Here is a 21,228-nt window from a genome sequence, read left to right as displayed (position 1 = left end):
TAAATGGGGAACACCATATTTGGTATTTATATTATGTTTTAACAAATAATTCATGCTGTGTAATAAATATTGTATAAGATATTTCGATATTTATTGAAAATGTTTCAAATTGTTATTTATGAAACCTTTTATTCTAATGAGTGTATGCTATCATATTATACTTCGAATAGCAGATCTGTTGTACTATAATCGTATTATTCATTCTTTATTGTTAATTTCATTTATTGTAGAGAATCGTCAATGTTACATCTAGTCGCCAATCCTTGTCGTTAGTGTTAGTTTTCAATGCTTGTTATCATTGCCGTCAATGTTAGTCGTCAATCCTTATCGTCGTTATACATGAAGGAAATAAAAGCAGAAACAGAGACGTATTCTTGATTACTTGATTATTCCTACGGCGTCCTCTCAACACTCATACTAAAAAGCATGTTGATGCAGATTTTTTTTAAAGAGAAGTTTCTTTAAGGTAAACAATATTGTTTTACTTTAATCGCTAGCATGTTTAACGACATCGGATTTTTGGCAGATATACAACTCGGATACAATGTAATATTTGCGGGTATGTTTAAGTTTCTTTACCGTACCCGGGCTACATGTAAGTAAAGTTAAGAGTACCCGGGGTACATGTACCGGTAAGTAGTACCCGAGCCGAGAATGTCAATTGAAGGTGTTAGAGATGCATTGAACCATAAGATTAAAAAGGGTAATTAACCACGGGCTTATTAAAATTAAAACGATGACATTACCTTGTACCAGCTGTTTATTGTTGTATACTGTAAGCTTGAAATATTTTAAATAATGTAAACAACTTACCTTGTATAAAGTTGGCACATTGTTGTCAGGTGTAGAAACTATTATACTTATTTCTGTTAAGTTGCACTGGCTGAACCAAAAGAATTATGTAGTCGTTTCTAAATAATCACGAAACAATCTACTAATGCATATATGCTTGCCAGTTGCTGAGTTTGTGCATTTCCATTCATTATACTATCGGCCTTGGCAAACAGCGTAGACTCAGATTAGACGCCGCATGGTGTCTGCTATTTGGTACGCAGAAGATTTGCATATCCACGGGTGTTTTATGTCAAATGTTATGGTTTTTCAATAGATCGTATACTTATCTACAAAACAGCGAATTAGCGTTCACTTGACATCATTTTTAATTATGTTATTTTGTTAATACTTTCTCGCGATCTTTTCGCCTTTGGTCGACGCCGTCTGCTATTTCAAACGATGAAGATTTCCATATCCACTGGCGTTTTTTTATGTCAAATGTTAGTGTTTTCCAATGGATCGTATTCTTATCTACAAAACAGATAAGTAGCGTTCACTATACATCGTTTGAGATGATGTTTTTTTGTTAATACTTTCTAAGCGTTCATTCTGACGAAGTCGACCATTTTGACGGGTGTGAAGAAATACCGAATTTCCCGTAATTACCAAAATCCGCAGAAAACCACGAGATCCGACGAAATCCCCATTAATATTGATTGTGTATTGAAAAACTGCGTATTTTAATATAGATCGTTGCGAAATACACTGAAATCACTAATGAAACATTGTTTTATCAAAGTTTGATTTCGGGGATTTCGGTAGGACTTCGGTATATCCACATACCGCATTTTGTAAATCCGGTTTTGTCAAACTTGCGAAACTTTTTCGTGATTTAATCAAAAAACTAGATTTTTCCCAGGTATAACGCCTACGCCAACAGGTAGATCGCATTCTTCTCCATATACATGCAAAATTTCAGCAAAAGTAACTGACCAGTTTTCAAGGCGCTCAAATCGCAGTGATTTGCACCAACTTAACGAAACTTAGCCCCCTTTATCATTCGTTCGAATGAACGTCATCAATGATGACGTCCAATACATCACTCATTCCATATTTTATTTCACTTAAAGTAGAAATATATTTTTAATAACTTCGTAAATATGAGAACAATGATAACTTATAATGACTTTAAGGCAATTGACAACGATCGCTCCTCTAAACCTACTGGTGAAAACAAAATTTGCAACTTGTGTCATTTCATGGAACTGGAACACATAAATTCTTTTCTTGTGTTCTTCTACAGAATAACTGTACCCATTAAAGATGTGGAATTCCATGCAATTGAATAAATGAGAACATTTTGTTAGCTGAATTTATCCATGTGATCTTTCGGACGCCATATATAGTTTCCGAAGCATGCTCTTACCTCGCAAAGTCGCCATGATACAGGAAGTAGGTTTGCGCATGCGTAACCTTCGCTCAGCCCAACTGCAGTGTTGAGCATGCGCAAAGTGTAGCGGGAATATACAAAATATACACGAAATACGGTGTTTATATATTACACGACCGGACAGGGAAACTGAGACCCAATAAATATGTTTAAGAAGGAAGACTGTACTCACGTATTGAACCATACAGATAAATATCAAACAAACGATTTTGTTGGGTCTTATTTATAATGGGTCTTGACCCAATACTTAGGTACGACCCAATATATACCTAACTGACCCAAAAATTCGGGTGTTAGACTTACATACGTCCCAATACGTTGGTGTGTATAAAACTATATATATATATAACGGACATACACGTTCTTGTTGAGTCCATGCAAAACTAACATACTGAAACTTGTATGTGCCTTTACATTGCTCACTTTCAAACAATGTATACAATATTGCGGTTAATAACTCTATAAAGTTCAGTTCTCATGTTTCATTGTCACGTGTATTTTACCCATTAACGTAAGTATATTTTAGAGTGCATTTTTGTCAACCAGGCGGATTTATATTAACATATCATTTTTATGCGTCGCGTAGTCATTAGTTATAATAATATTAAACATTATTATACCGTTTTTTTTGTAGAATAGATATTAGGCAAGATGCCCAGAGTTTTTTAAATACCAAGATACCTATTAATTATAAAGTCACGTGCCGTTGAAACTTGTCTGTTGAGTTTTTTGAAATACATCATTCTTACGTTGTCAATGATCTACTTGCTCTCTTTTTTAACACTCATATCATTATATTTTTGTCGTTTTCGAAATTGAAATACAATATACATGCCCCACTACCACTCTTCAATGAGAAATAGTTTGTATTTGGTGTATCTGTCTAAGACTTTCTTTACAAAAGTTTCTTGAGAGGAAAATCAAATAGGAAATCGAAAACCAACTAAATAACACATTCTTATTTTTATGGAAATCTAAATTATTAAACGTACATAGCAACACATGTTTTGATCAACACTAATATATTTACGTAGGCTGAGGTCCATATACAGTTTTTGTCTGCCTGGCTGGTCACTATAATGCCATTGGGACCGAAGTGGAGTTTACTATTTCTTATATTACACCAAAGAGTGTTCCCTGTATCATTGTACAGTGTTGTACCGGCTTTCCGTACTATTATTTTTCATGCAATTGAATGCTCAAACGATGATGTATATCGTGTGACGTAGTTTCTCTGACAAAACATTCCAGTTGGAGCTAAATTCTCTGGATGTTAAGGACATTTCGGACGTGTTTTTTTTTTAAGTTAGTTATTTGTTTAAGGCATCGAACGAGTGTAAAACGTATTTCGGATTGTGTGTTTATCATACATAATGTAAACTTCGCTTGGAATACAATAAAATAGTGTGATTTAAAATAAGTTTCGATAAAGAGACGGAATAATAGTAAATTGAAGTGAATATCGTTTCGAATTTATTGTTATAAACATTGGATTAACGTTGGTATTGAGGTAAGCATGTCGTTTATTCTAAATTAAGTTGTTGTTTCATCTACTTTCGTTAGAGCTGACATAGCGTCAATGCTGTTCAACACAGTGCACCTTAAGTGGTGTGTAACCCCGAATGGTCGATATACAAAAAAAAGTGACCGGTCCATATACTCTATAGGTTTCTATATCGCAGTTTGAAGACTGAAACCGGTCATATAGATATAGAAGGACCAATATCTCTGAGGTGATATATATATATATATATATCATTAAAATTATTACGTTTCTATATATATGTATATGTTGAGCACATGTCAGTTTTACGGTATTTATCTAATCCTATGTTAAATTAATAAATGATTTATGGTACAATTAACATATTCAGTTTGATTAAATGGTTTTCTCTTATTGATACACACATCCTATCATTATATATAGATATACGATCGTAGTGCGTTTAACAAAACCACCAGCAGACAGGTATACCTCTTTTTAGCAGGGGTACGCTGGAAATCACACTACTGACTTACAACTAGACTTGTCCATTCAATGTTTTTGTAGACATGTATACCTATTATTTAGCAGGGGCACGCTGGATATCACTTTACTGGCTTAGATCTAGACTTGTCCATTCAATGCTTTTGTAGACAGGTATACCTCTTATTTAGCAGTGGCACGCTGGAGATCACTCTACTGACTTACAACTAGACTTGTACATTCAATGTTTGTGTGTGTTTTCATCTGCTGACTGTATTATCATGACACTTGTTTACTTTTGGTGTTCTTTTAATCCAGAATGTGCACTTACGAAACGTGTTACCTGTATAACTTGAATGTGTAATTATAAGACATTGTTTGCTATTACTTAAGGTACCTGAATCACAGCTATTACCGGTGTTCTTTTAATTTCCGACCGGGTATATTTGAAAATGTTGAAATATGCTATTTGTATGGTTTATCACATGGCGCTGGTTGATATTTTTCAGGCACCTTTGGGGCAACCGGTTACGCAACATTTCCCGGGCGACGTTCAGGGGCTTGGCAAAACTACGCATTCTGTGAGTTACAAAAGACAAATGATTTGTCGTGAAATAAATGCCGTCCAGATGTCCATGTATACATGTTTTAGTCAATGATATGCTTGATATAATTTATTTATTTAAGATTGTTATTTCTTGTTGTTTAATTGTCTTATGATTGCACAATTGTTTGGCAAATTATGTGCATAATGCTGTTTATTGATGAAATTGTGAAATATTCGTTTATATTGCTAAATTTTGTTTTTGAATATAGACACTTGCTATCCTTTTCCATATAAATACATAAGCAGACGAATGTTAAACAAATTCTAAACTTATTTAATATATTGGTTAAAGTATTAAGTTGCAGTATAGGTATCGTTCGTTGCTTAAGATAACGATTTGTTTTTGTTACAGATCTGTGTCATCAAATCAACTCGAATCCATAGACGACGGTGCATTTGAAGGAATGCCGGTCCTAGATATACTGTAAGAATTGTTCAGTGCTTTAATACAGTACATATTACAAATGTGAAATAATGATTTATAATTTTCAATTTGGTTTATGAATTTCTTCCAGTCGTTTCAATAATGCATAATTTACACAACTTTGATAAAATTAACACATTTCTTAAATAATTAGTACCGTTGACAATATTGAAAAATACGTCATTTATAAAAACTCATTTAATATGTCTAACAATGGTTCAGAATACACATTCTGTAAAGATAGATCGAGATATATCTTCTGGTAAGATACCCATTCGTACTTCATTGTATCCATATTGCGAACAAAACTACACTTCAAATCTAACAAACATAATAAAATCTTCGTTTTTCAGGAACTTGGATTTGTTTCCGTTTGAATTGTTGAATATTATTTGGTTGAATTCCAAACGTGTTTAGCGATATATGTTCGAAAGGAATGTGTTGATTGTTCATTATTAACTGAACCTACGACCTACATGCAGCTGAGCTGGTGACTTCTTTATACCTCCCAATGGGTTATACCTATAGTCAAGTAACGCCTTGTTGGGATCATCACTTTTCCTAAGCATTTGCTTATTTGTTTGAACTTATAATTCAGTTTGTCCCATACTTTTACCATAACGCGGTCTCGATATTGTGGGTACTCTGTGGTAAATTTCGTAAATTCATTACAAGCGAACTGCGGTTAATTATCAGTATTACGTTGATCACTGTAGCAAAATCGCGGAATTAGCTTTTTTCAGATACGCGACAATATTTCCTTAACTTAATAAACAATCAAGCTTTTCAACTTCTGGTCATTTTGAAAAATAGTCCAGTCAACAAATAATGTCTGCATTGGTATTTAAACAAATCTGCACTGATCTTTGATGACGACCTATCACTGGCATTTCACTGGCATTATTGGCTCTTTATGATTCATTGAATACATTATAGATTTCTCTACTTTATTCTCTACGTCTCTCATCAATCCGCACCAGAACATACATTCGCATGCTCTTTTGTTCATGCTACTATACATTGATATGTTCGATGCACAATGTTTTGAGATTATTACCTTTAACGATTTGTATACAATTGTATCACATATTCATGTGAGATTGTGTCTGAGCGTTAAATGAAGTCTGGTACTTTTTTTGGCTATCTTTTCTCAAACAAGGGTTTTATACATGCCTGTCCTTATCATCTTCATATACTTTGTTTAAACCCCCTATATTTCTCCTCAGACAAAGGTAAATGAGCACTAAACTGTAATTGATTGATATCAATTTCTGGTATTTTGTCCTGAGTATCAGGTAATTTATTTCTTGACACAAACATTGTTTTACCAGGTTTATAGTTCATCTTGAAGTCATACGTGTGTAATTGCAAGAGAAATCCATTATCGATTAAGAGGCTTGTGATTTGTCTCTACTGTAAACTCACGTCCATACAACAAATGGTATACTTTTTTCAACAAACACAATTGCAAGAGTCCTTTTTCAATTCGAAATGATCTCTACTGTGTTGGATTCAATGCGCGGGATACATATGCAGTCTATTTTTCGTTTTGCAAAAAGACTGCTGCAAGTCCACATGAACTAGCATCTACGCTCAACGTTTGACCCTAACTTGGATTCTAAAAAACTAAAACAGGTTTGCAACTGCCAGTCTGAGTCATTTTCCGAATAATTTTGAATTGGCGCACTTATTTCTGACATATTTGGCAAACATTCCTGCAGGTATGTGATGAAGCTTAGACACCCAGCAAACATGTCATATCGGTCCTATGTTGGCCCGATATCATTTCCAATGCCGGGCCAATATCGGGTTTTATATCGGTTCGACATCGGATGTGCAACACGGCTTCATATCGGCCCGATATATACTATATATATATATTAAAGATGTGCAACCGACATCATGCCGATATTTGTAAAACATATATTTTTAATCAACAAATAAAAAACAAACGCATTAACCATTAACCTGCGTTCCTTTTAGATCCAGTATAGTCACGGTCATGACAGTTTCGATTAAGCGTCCTACTTACCTAAAACTGAAGCTGAAGCCTCGCTTAGTCCGCTTTAACAATTATGTTTGATATATATCTATACCCTTATAGCCTTTCCTGTAATCTTCTGATTTATATTATAATACCAAATCGGCGTTTGCAATGAAACATAATTATACCAACCACTGCGAAATTATGAACATATTCGCAGGATATGTGAATTTGGTGTGTAACTGTTGCTTTGTTAACGGATGTATCAGGATGACATATTACATCACACATCACGCCTTATCCAACGTTCCATAATTCAACGTTAAATATAAAAGACGCTGCCCTATAACGTTCTAAATGGTGATTTCATTAAGATCAGTTTTCGTTACAATATTATGATAACACACATCCAGAAATAGTATCTGAATAGTATGTTTTTAGTTTTATTATTACACAAAGTTCCATAATAATGATGAAAGCTTGGATAAGCGCAAGGTTAAGGTAAATGAAAATGATTGTTGGTTAGAACGGTTAAACGGTTAGCCTTACCTTAAACTATGTAATGAAGTAGTCCCTACAATTATTCGCACCTCAACGTTCAAGTATTCGGTATATTCGGCCTTTCAATATTGTCTGAACTTTTTTTTATTATTTTGTCTTATATAAATGTCCATCGTCCACACTCATAACACAATCTTCTTTAGAAAGATATATTTCTTAAGCGCGTAACTTGCCCAACTCTATTTCGTTAACTAATATATGCACGTGCAATTATATCATTAGTTTGTCTTTTGCAATCACCTTGATTTGAGAAAAATGATTTTACACATTGTTTTTATATTTCAAATATTTTAAAATCAATGTTCAAATGTTTTGTTGTGCAGCCATAAAGCAATGTAACGATTTACACATACAAGTGGATTAATTATACGTTTAGGCCAGAATATTTATATCGCATACCTTTTTTGTAATGAAAAAAACAACAACAACACACAAACAAACGCAAATAAACAATAGGTATGGTGTTTAACAAGTATCGAACACAGAACTACATAATCGTGTGACGTCATGATGTTAAAAAATATTCGGAAATCTGTACACAAATAATTTTAACGCACACATAAGAACGAATCTAAAAAGCAATTCTTGTTTTAAAACGGAGCGTTACACATTGATTGATTATATATATATATATATATATATATATATATATATATATATATATATGGGTACTAATTTTTTTTAAAGTTCAGAGTTCGGAAGTCAGTAAACGAGACATCAATTGCTTCGTAATTTTATGGAAAATACCATAAACATGCGAAATTAATCCTTATATCATGAGCAACAAAGTTTGCGATATGTTTTTAAACATATGTGGCATTTTCGGATCAATTTATTTCTCACACTTTAATAAAGATGTACAATATTTATAATTATATGATTATAAAAATATGCTGCTTGGGCGTTTTGGTTTCCGAAATGCTCAGTCATTGAGTCTTTACCGCTTTTGGAATTCTTATTACTCCTTAGGTATCCAGTAGCTTATTTTAACGTTATACGAAAAATGAAACCTGTTTCTTAATCAATATGTCTACCGAATTTCGAAAGGAGATTTACCTAATTCACGAACAAATTAATATATACCATACCCAAAAAACATAACAATAGTTAACGTGTGGTTATTATGTCAACATATTTATTATAATACATTAATTGTATTCGTAGTTTCATTTATTGATAGCAAATTTAAATTTTGTGTTAAGGAACTATAAACGTATTCCTTTTCAGACCGAATAGCGAACTGACATGTCCGTTTTAAATAACTACATTATAAAAAGCTTATGACTCAGCTATGAACAATAGTTTATATGTAGCTAAATTATACAAACATTGTTCTAACACGTGACTACTTAATATGGTTTATTTACACCCTATGTTCTTTTTTTACGACTGAATTACAGCTATTAAAATATACCTTATAGCGCAATATATCTGCTTTCCTTTTTCAAACCGTTTACAGAACTGTAATATTCTTTTAACAATTATTATTCATAGTAATGATTATTCAAACTGTATTATATAACTAAAAAAATCATGTCATTAAATTAAATAAGGGACTGTTTTTTCCTTAATAACTTATACATAAACATTTACCAATTAATGAAAATAATTTAACATAAAGCTAGGGTGTCAACATTAATATCCTAAATATGTCCAATTCGTTCTGTTTTCTAGTCATTCAGTTTCTTTTCCAAACGTTGCTGAACATGGGATCTGTATTTGATTTTTTTCATTTGTGTGATATAAATTAACATGAAGTCATGATTTCTAGATATATTGATATATTCTAACACATTTTTACACACATTGCTTAATTTAGAATGTACATTCTTATTTCGGGGTGGCATTTGGAACAACACCCGGTTTCGTTTATTTTTAATCAAATGCAATATTAACAAGGCATGTCCGAACTTAATTAATAACTTTACATTTTCCGAACTGTTCCAGGTATCTATAAAAACCGTCTGTAGCATTGATAACAGAGTCTTTATTTTAACACATTCCACTTATTTTAATCAGAATAAATCCAATTCCAACTCGCTGGTGAATACTGATCAATGTACCCATTTATTATTCTATTAAATATATTTCAACTGCTATTTAGTCATTATTTATCGGAGTTTTTTTCAGATATGTAATACGGAACAAATATCTTATTTCTAATTAAATCCGAAAAATGAAATGGTACACGATCAATTAGAAAATGCATATCCATGTTCACAATTCCCACTTTTTGTAGTCAGGAATATGTAAATTATGATTTCTACAAAATACTTACACAAGTATTATTAGTTCATGTTACTGTTACTATTATTCTCGGCTGGATTTGAAATAAGAATTTAATACCTTACTAAATCCATAATATGAGCGGCTTCGACCATCCGAATGTGTATACATATATTAATTTTCTAAACAAATAAATATATGATGACAATTGTATCGTGTTAGTGGTGGCTTTGGCATTGGAGATGGCGGTAGAGGCGGTGGTTGTGGTGAGAATACAATGTACTGGCAATAATGGTGACGGATGTTGTGGTGTTGGCATGGTGGCGGTTGTTTTGATCGTGGCGGTGGTTGCGGTGGTTGCGATGGTGGTAGTATTAGCGTTGGTAGTGGAGATGGTGGCGGTAGTTGCGACGGTGGTGGTGGTAGTGGCAACAGTTGCTATGTTTTTGTAGGTGGTTATGGCTTAACATGATGGATTCCGATGTTTCTGATGATGACAGTGATGGGTCAAAGTTTTGTGTTGATGGACTGAACATTATAGATACATTAAATCTAAATATGATTCAGGTTGTCGTGGAGATGAAGATAATGGTGATTATTAATATCGATTATGCTGATAATACAATTCTAGCCGAGGAAATTTTGATGCTGAAGAAACTGACGACGATGTTGATGATCATTATGATGATTATATTGATGATCATGATGAGAACGAAGAAGATACCAAAAGGGTTATAATAATGCTGATTATAATGTAGATAGTGGTGCTGCTGCTGGTGTTGTTTCTGTTTATGATGATTATTATAGTGTATTATGGCATTAATCAAGAACGTTTTACTTTTTATAAACTATTTGAGTCACTGTCAATTGTTAGTTGTTGCTTTTTACGTTTGGCGAGCTTTGCAACACTCAGTTATTCATTTCAACTTAACCAGTAAATAATTGATATGCTCCAAATACGTAACATTCTCCAAATAAGTTTTTTTTTTGTATTTTGTTCACTACATAAGTTTTCTAAGACATGTCAAGTATTTGGTATCCTGACACCTACCATGGGCTATGTTATTGGTTCAGTGGTTCACACACCGATTTAAGCCATTTTCTTACCCTAGCAAACATCTTCTAATAGTGAATAATTCTTTTGAGACTGAACAATTAGAAGGTAAATACACATACTGGAACGCCCCTATAATAGAATATTTGCTAGAAGTAGATGCCATCAAGTTCATCATCAACCTTATGATCAACCTAATCATCATTTTGTTCTTCATCGTTCAACGTATTTATAAATGTGCGTGTCTATTCTATTATCTGATCAGCGGAAAAATAAAATTAGGTGAATGCATGTGAACATGATGTAGTAAAAATAAACCCGTTGAACTATGAAAATAACAAATTACAAACTGTTTGAAGCAATAAAAAATATTGTTATGTTTTTTAATAAGGAATAGCTCCTCTGAAAATAAGAGAATATACACGGCGAATAATACGAACAACAATATTCAAGCAATTGATGGGTCGTATTTACAGCTCCATGCATCATATGGTAACTATGCTGATGAAGTCAAGTGCATGTTATGATTAATCAAAATAAGCTTTTTGTGTACGTTTTTGTTATTCACAGTCCCCATGTTTCCTTGGTCAAAAGTCCAAATACAATAATTGTCCTCGAACATGTTCTAATACGTTCGTTTACGGTATACAGCTGAGGAAGTCACGTGCCGTATAAATTCTTGTCGCGTGCGTTAATTTAGTGTAGCTTTTATTGTCCAAAACAACGAATTAATAGTTTTCCCGGACTAGGGACTGGTTCGTTCTTAAAGAAAACTAAGGCGGCTTTTCAACTGATACAGTCACTTTCCGTTTAAATGAAACCCGTGCACGTGACTAGCCATGTAATCTATGTAAAACGTTTGTTTTCATATTAAATTATAATGGTCATGTTTACGTAAACAGATGCCAGATATACGAGTTTCCCGACTCTAGACTAACACGTTCTTGCAGAGTGCATATCAACTTATCATGTTGATAGATTGCCGTCTAAATTTATCACTTGCATGCGATTCGTAATCGAATTTAGTGGTTTTATTGCATTTAAATGCACATAACCAATATTTTTATTTTCTAAAATTGCAAAACTTAATATTTCATGGACTAAAATATTCGTGTGCGAACACAAGCAGCTTCCAAGCTCAAACAGTCACATACCGTCATTATTGCATCTTGGACACATAGAGATTTAACTAATGTTGCGTTCTTGTTTCATAATTTATACCGAAAGTGCTAATCTTTCAGCGTCCAAAAATACACAAGCATGTAAGACGGTGATATAGTCATGTAAAGTGCACATGACTATTCATATAGTTCAGCCAGTGTTTTAACTTTCTTTAAAGTATGGTGCCCATGTTCCAGCGTCCAGATGTTAAAGTAAGCGTTTCCCATAGCATTTTCATTTTCCAAACTGAAAGCACCCTGTCGATGAAAGTTAATTACCCATATTCAACAAATGTGTTTATAATTCGAGAGCAGCCTGATGTCTATCCCTAGATGTTTATATAACAGTATCTTATTATTTTTAAAGCAGTGAATATAAAAAATAGTCTATAATAAAGAAGTAAAGCAATGGTTTTTCCAAGGCAAGTGAAGCTTGACTGTTTTTGGTGAAACTAAACTTTTTTTATTTCATTTGTTATCGATTGAACAATCATTTTATTTGTGTCAATACAAACTATTTGAAAAACAAAAGACTCATAACGTTGTTTAAGGATATATAACAGAATTGTCCTGTCTTTTTGTCCTTAATTTACTTGATATAAAACATATACAGTTATTGAAAACTATATTATGCAGTTATGTATAAATATAAACCGGTACTTGAACATGTTTGCATTTATTATTCTATTTGAAAAGAAAGTACCTTTACTTCTGAAAATACTTGCTTGGGTGTGCAAAAAGAGCTAAGTAATTGCAGCGTTTTATTGCCCGATTTATTTCATTAATTTCACCTTATTTAGGCGCAAACTACACTTAGCCAAATCATTCTGGGTACGCTTTACCAGGTTCACCACGTCATCTGGTGAATATTGTGACGTCAAGCCGTCGTCGACGTAAACGTTGTTTGTCACAAAGTCGACCACATCAGGGTCTGATACTACGTTAGACTTACGAAGGCTGTTAGTTATCTGAGCCGGGAAAGAGCTATTTCCAAAACATGAACACGCATGCGGTAATCCATCAAATCCTTATCTGGATAATTGTATTTGTACCACAAACACCTGAGATAATATCGTTGCTGCTCATCCACTAGAAAGTAAAAGAATATCTGCTCTATATATACTTCGACAGGGATGTGCTCTTGCTTAAATCTCATCAAAACTCCTATCAAACCCTTAGTCAGATCGGGGCCACTGAGCAATACTTTATTCAAAGAGATTCCCTGAAATTATGCAGAGGAAACAAACACACAACGTATTTGATTGGGCTTCTTCGGGTGAAAGACTCCAAAGATTGGCAAGTACCAGCATTCTCGAATTTCCCAATTCTCAACAGAAGATAAGTGAGGGGCAACTTCTGCATGTTCGTTATCAATTATCTTCGACATGAATTCAACACACAGACCTTTGTTTACAGGATTCCTAGCAAAGCTTGCATGTAGCAGCCGAGCAGGTTTCAAGGCCAACTGCCGATTATTGGGTAAACGTTATCTTGGACTCATGAACGGTAAAGGGGCAATCCAACAACCACTACTGTCTTTGTGCATAATCTTAATGATGATGTCAATAAAGGTTCGATCATTAACCGAGAGTGTTTGTTCATTATTGGCCGTCTGGACAAAGACATGGTCATAACTATAACACGAGTCCACTACAAAAAAGACTGTATCACAGTGCTTAAACAATGACTTCCTACCTCTAAACAACACCTGGGTCTTATTGACATTTACATTACTTTAAGCATGAAAATCACCTAGACAAAGTTAACCCACAACCACCCAGCCGAGACCAATACGTTGAAATGTCACTGGTTGACCTACAATATGCAATGCACCTTATGTACGTCAATCGCATCCCTACCTATCAGCATAAGTATGTTAACATCGGGATCATAAGGTAGCAAGGAACCGTCGACATTTGCAAGGTGAGAAATCTGTCTCAATTTATTAGATGTGCAGAGTGCAGACTTGTTAAATGGTATATATGGACATTCAATGACACAAGATAACCTGTAAGAAACAATGTCATGAAACAGAAGATACAATAAATTTTGTACAATAACGACCTTTTGTAACGGATATTCCACTACAAGTATTGACATGAAATGCTTCTTCAGGAAAATCAACATGCAAACTATTGAACAACTCATTCTTTGCCAGCGTCTTATCTGACTGTTCATCTACACTAGCATAACATTTAAGCTTGTTGACAGGATATCTATCAACAATTACATTTACAAGAACAATTTTTGCACAAGATTTGTAATCTCCATCATTAACACTTGTAAATCTGCTGGTGACTTGTGGTGGACCCACTTTACTGTTTTCATTGTTCATACTATTTCTTGGAGTGGTCTCTCCACCTTTCTCTCTTAAGGATGTACAAAAGAATCTGAATGCATTACACCGTCGCTGTTACGATTTGAACATGCCACCGTATTTGGACACTCTTGAACACTGTGGTTCGGTTTCAGACATTAAAAACTCAGGCCTCTGTCCTTAACGAATTGTTTCCTATCACTGTAGGTGCTGTTCGCAGACATGGATCGTTACGAATAGTAGCCTGGTCTCCTTTAAATTCCACGAAGGCAGTGAATGGAAGGAAACTAACGATATGTTTCTTCTTGTAATCGTTGGCCTTGGCTGTCCACCGTTCTTGAACATTTGTTGGAAGCTTGGCTAGTAAAGGTGCTAAGCCAATCGAGGAATCATATAACGATATAGCCGTTGAGAAACCTTCTTTGTCTTCTTTCAAGGCAAGTATTTCATTCAGCAAGTCACTAAGCTCATACCATTAATTTTAGTCTGTGTAGGTCGGTCGAGAGAATGATTCAATTCGCCTTGTGAATGATTGGTGGACAATCTCCGCTTTTCCATAACGTTCATCAAGTCGAGACCAAAGTTCCTCGCATTCTAAGACTGGATCTCTTCGGTACGATGATCACAAGCTTACTGCGTGCTAGCGAGAACTTGGCCCCAGCCACTTCACAGCCAAATCCATTTCATCGGAAGCGCTTGTATCCATCTCGAACATCACATTCTTGAAACTCGTATTCCAGGATTGATAAGACTCCGCTTTTTTACTAAATATAGTCAGTCGCGATATAGCTAAGTCTTTTTAAAAAAGGAATCTGCACATTTTTTCTCCAATTTTATTGTCAGACACTGTGGGATTGTTTGTGGATTTATTGATGTAATCTTGAACTAGATCGTCAGGCTTTACAACAAGCAAAGTTTGCAATTTGAATTTAACGTCTGGTTCAGCATGACCATCTGACCCATCAGAGCCGTCGACATCTTGCTCTTGTACTACCTTTACTTCCGCAGCCGCAGTTTCGAAAGCCTTTTGCTTAGAAAGAACTTAAAGATTCGCTTCTAATTCTGCGTTCTGTTTGCTGCTTCTTGTTGAGTACATGTATATTTCAGCTTCATCTTGGAATATTCGGCTTCTGCTTGTTTCAATGCAATGTGTTCACTCCTAGAGGATCTCGAACTGTGTGTCCTCACACTTCCATGAACAGAGTTTGGTTTCATGCTTGACATGACTTATTTCAATATTGATTGTTTAATTTCGTCAATATTTTCCAGCGCATGTAACTTCGCTTTTTCCTGTAGCAACGCGTTTGTAGTGAGAGCCGATAATTCTTTAAGACTTGCTTCACTTATAACAGATTTTACGTACACTTCAAATGCGTATTTAACTTTCACGTAACTGTCATAGGTTTCTTGTAATTGCTGTTCAATAAGATTGATTTCACCAACATTACTATCATAAGTTTAACTACTTACTTTATCCAAAATTTCAGTCACTTTGCGCAGTGAAGTAGAACAGCGCTTTATAAAGTCACTTATCTCTTCATAAAGAGCCGTTCCTTTGGTAGATAACGGACGAACAATCCATGTTCACATCCAATAAACTGTCTTACCTCAGGTTCAACTACAGATGAGACTTAAGTATGACTATTTTGAACGTGGATGTAGTTCGATGTCCAGTTCCCCACGTCTCCACCTGCTACTAGCTAAGTGTAGGCCAATTTTTACTATTCTGTTCTGGAAACAGATAGAGAACCAGGTCGGGTCGAACAAGAATACTGTATGTGGTGGTATCAGTATGTATTCTCACATTCAATTCGATTTATGGTAAATGGCTGCAAAACAAAACAAAAAGACGTTCAGTTCTTCAGTAAAATACAATGAAAATAATGTATTATAATAAAAAAATACTTTAATTGATTGAACAAGGTAAAACATATAGCCTATAACGAAGTTATAAACAATTATATAGTTACGAAATAAAAGCTTTGAAAGTTACCATAACAAATAGCCTCAAATGGTCGAAAGGGTAGGTACGACGTAATTTTTGTACGAACAATATTTACTGAAAAAACCTGAATGAACGAATATACCTCAAAAGAATTACTGCCTTAACAAGATACAAGCAATATAGCATTGATAACATGTGGACAACTTACACCATGCGGGCTATAAACCGGTATAAACGTATAAGAAATTGCCTAATTTGCAATGGCGGCAAACGTCTCTAACATGCGTAGGTAAACATACACTAAATATACCCAAGGGAATTTAGCAGCGCAATATTATACGGTTACATATGATCGATGTAGCCAGCACACAAAATACAAAAACAATAGGAAAAATTCGAAAAAAGAACTGCAAACCAAAATTCATTACCGTGCTATCTCTTAAATGATATATTCAGAAATGTACACATAAATCACTAACGCATACTTAGATGTTCTAAAATTTAAACAGTATTATTGTTTTATTATTTGCAAGATATTGACCAAAAAACGATTACGAAGCAAACTTTGCGTTATAAATATTTTTTTAATTTACACTTTTTATCCTTTAAGTGAATTATGTTAAAAAAACGTCTTCGTTGATGACGATGTGCATATAGTTATTAATTGTTGATCAATCAATGCGTTTGCAATAAATATTTAGAAAACATGAATAATATCATAAATGACAGTAATCTCAATGTAAACACTAGTAAGGTTCATGGGGATTGTATGGTTTTAGAAAGTACAATGATTACTTACATGCTAATTATGTTTTATGCACTGCAAAATAGTTATAGCATATCATAACGAAACAAACATTAGAACAAAGATTATTTAGAAATGCTATCATGCATGATATGTGAAGACATTTTTATTGATGGAATGTGCATTTTCTATTCTGAAACGCAAATAACAAAACCATGAAAAATTATCAATATCGCAAAGGTTTGTTGTTATTTTAAAAATGGGTGGCGTCTAGACAATCTATTGATTATTATTATTAAACACCGAATACTTTCGAAATACATAGAATTTCAGAAAATAAATTGCATGTTCCATTACAGGAATAAAACTTTCAATGTATAATATAAAACATGATTGAGTTGATTTAATTTTGACAAGAAAACGTAATAATGTTAATGATATATATATATATATATATATATATATATATATATATATATATATATATATATATATACATATGTGTTGAGAACATTTTATTGTTTACGGTATTTATTCAATCCTATGTTAAATGAATAAATGATTTATGGTACAATTAACATATTCAGTTTGATTAAATGGTTTTCTCTTATTTATACACATATCCTGTCATTATATATAAATATACGATCGTAGTGCGTTTCACAAAGCCACCAGCAGACAAGTATACCTCTTTTTTATCAGGGGCACGCTGGAGATCACTCTACGGACTTACAACTTGACTTGTCCATTCAATGTTTTTGTAGACATGTATATCTATTATTTAGCATGGGCACGCTGGAGATCACTTTACTGGCTTACATCTAGACTTGTCCAGTCAATGTTTTTGTAGACAGGTATACCTCTTATTTAGCAGGGGCACGCTGGGGATCACTCTACTGACTTACAACTAGACTTGTACATTCAATGTTTTTGTGTGATTTCATCTGCTGACTGTATTATCATGATACGTGTTTACTTTTGGTGTTATTTTAATCCAGAACATGCACTTACGAAACATGTTACCTGTATAACTTGAATGTGTAATCATAAGACGTTGATTACTATTACTTAAGGTACCTGAATCACAGCTATTACCGGTGTTCTTTTAATTTCCCACCGGAGAAATTGGAAATATGTTGAAATATGCTATTTGAATGGTTTATAACATGGCGCTGTTCGATATTTTTCAGGAACATTTCGGGCAACCAATTACGCAACATTTCCCGGGCGACGTTCAGGGGCTTGGCAAAACTACGCATTCTGTGAGTTACAATAGACAAATGATTTGTCGTGAAATAAATGCCGTCCAGATGTCCATGTATACATGTTTTAGTCAATGATCTGCTTGATATAATTTATTTATTTAAGATTGTTATTTCTTGTTGTTTCATTGTCTTATGATTGCACAATGTTTTGGCAAATTCTGAGTATAATGCTGTTTATTAATGAAATTGTGAAATATTCGTATATATTGCTAAATTTTGTTTTTGAATATAGTCACTTGCTATCCTTTTCCATATAAATACATAAGCAGACGAATGTTAAAAAAATTCTAAGCTTATTTAATACATTTGTTAAAGTATTGGGAGCAGTTTAGGTATCGTTTGTTGCTTAAGATTACGATTTGTTTTTATTACAGATATTTACATACAAATCAACTCGAATCCATAGACGACGGTGCATTTGAAGGAATGCCAGACCTAGATGAACTGTAAGAAATGTTCAGTGCTTTAATATAGTACATATTACGAATGTGAAATTATGATTTATAATTTTCTATTTGGTTCATGTATTTCTTCCAGTCGTTTCAATAATGCATATTTTACACAACTTTGATAAAATTAACAAATTTCTTAAATAATAATTACCGGTGACATATTGAATAACACGTCATTTATAAAAGCTCATTTAATATGTCTTACAATGGTTCAGAATACACATTTCTGTAAAGATAGATCGAGATATATCTTCTGGTAAGATACACATTCGTACTTCATGGTATCCATATTGTGAACAAAACTACACTTCAAATCTAACAAATGTAATAAAATCTTCGTTTTTCAAGAACTTGGATTTGTTTCCGTTTGAATAGTTGAATATTATTTGGTTGAATTCCAAACGTGTTTAGCGATACATGTTTGAATTATATATATATATATATATATATATATATATATATATATATATATATATATATATATCTGACATTTAAGATTGTATTGTACAATGGTCTGACACAGTGTATTAAGTAACAAAGGGATGCGATTAAAGGCGCGATGCTACACACGATCGTGATTTATGGTGAACACAGTTTGAGGTACGAGTAATTAAACTGCATTACCTCGATACAGCCCACCTGACGATTACTTTCAATGGGAGTACACAATACAGTATGTCAATTTATCCCGGTGAATGTCACGCCTAAAGCCTCCATTTCACTCAAGCACTATATTACATGAATTACTATATATAATACGCTTTATGAGGTTCGATCCGTGAAAATGTTGTATTTTCAGCATTTATTATTGTAACACTTTAGTAATAATTATGCATTTTAGTATTTAAAAGAAATGTGATAGGTTCGTATTTAATTTATGATAAAGTTAAACAAAAAATCATATTGTTATACTTCTTGAATTAAAAATAAGGATAGTTTCCTTTTCCTTATTTAGCGGCGAAACAACTACCTAAGTATTGATAAATAAATAAAAATAAAACATGTTTTAGAATGAATGGTTCATTTTTCGAACAACATTGAAAGTCAAAGTTATCGGGTACAGTTGTATCATCTTCAACATTTTTCAAATTGGAACATGCCCGTTTTTATATACGTTTTATCTTTTTTTTCTACTTATACTTTCCTATTATTTTATGAGTTGAGTGGTCATTAGTTATGATAATATTTAATGTGATTATACTTTTGTTACATAGAAAATGTATTTGGCGAGATTTCCCGAGTTTTGTAAGTACCAAGACGCCTACTAATGAAACAGCAAGGTGTCATTTAAAGTTAACAGTTTATCTTATTTAAAAACGTGATGCGAATGTTGTCAATGCTTTACTTTCTCTTCTTTTTAAGCACTAAAATCATCATATGTGTGTCTTTGTTCGAAATTTAAACACGATAAACACTATCACTAATCAATGAAAAATCATGTGTATTCTCTGTATAGGTTTAAGACTTTCTTAACAAAGGTTTTTTAGAGAGGAAAAGTAACGGTCAAAAACGAACGCCATCGAAATAACACAATCTTAGTTAAAGAAAAAACTTCGACTCTTTAAGATTACATATAAACACATATATGTATTGATCACTAAGTTATATATACATTTAGAGAATCTTACAAGAAAATAGTTAAATTAAATATGCAACATTTCTTAAAACGAATTTCTAATGTCTCAACATCACACAATCAATGAGTGTGATGAATCACATAAGACAATTAACATCATTAAATATATATATTCGATTACTATATAAGACTATTTCGAAGTAAGAGGCAACAACACAAAATACTAAAAAAATTTCAGCTTATATTTTTAATTATTAATGTGGTAACATTTAACTGATTATTGTTGATTACTATCAAACCAGTAACTAAGCTTAGCTGGCGATTTCTAAAACTCTATGAAATGTGTTCTTCTGACGATAGCGCGTGTCTGTGTTTCTGCAAACACAGTGATTAGAGTAAAGACAAATAACTAATCCCCAAATTTTGAATATGTAGTGGATAGGATGTCCGCCTAGCGACCGGGAGGCCGATGTTCCGATCGCTATTAGGGGGGGGGGCGGTTTGTTTTATCCTGCCGCTGTTGCAAACATTGACCAACTAAAGCCGGGTCGAATACATGTCCCTATATCCTGTCAACAGGAAAGTGTATGCCTGCGCACGCTATGACGATTACCATGCTATTTTATCCTGCCTCTGTTGCAAACATTGACCAAATAAAGCAGGGTCGAATAAATTGTCCTATCTCCGGTCATCAGGAAGTAGTGTATTCCTACGCACACTGT

This window comes from Dreissena polymorpha, chromosome 3 (assembly GCF_020536995.1).
Source record: "Dreissena polymorpha isolate Duluth1 chromosome 3, UMN_Dpol_1.0, whole genome shotgun sequence".
In the NCBI taxonomy this organism is placed as follows: Eukaryota; Metazoa; Mollusca; class Bivalvia; order Myida; family Dreissenidae; genus Dreissena; species Dreissena polymorpha.
Note: the sequence above shows the minus strand (reverse complement) of the source record.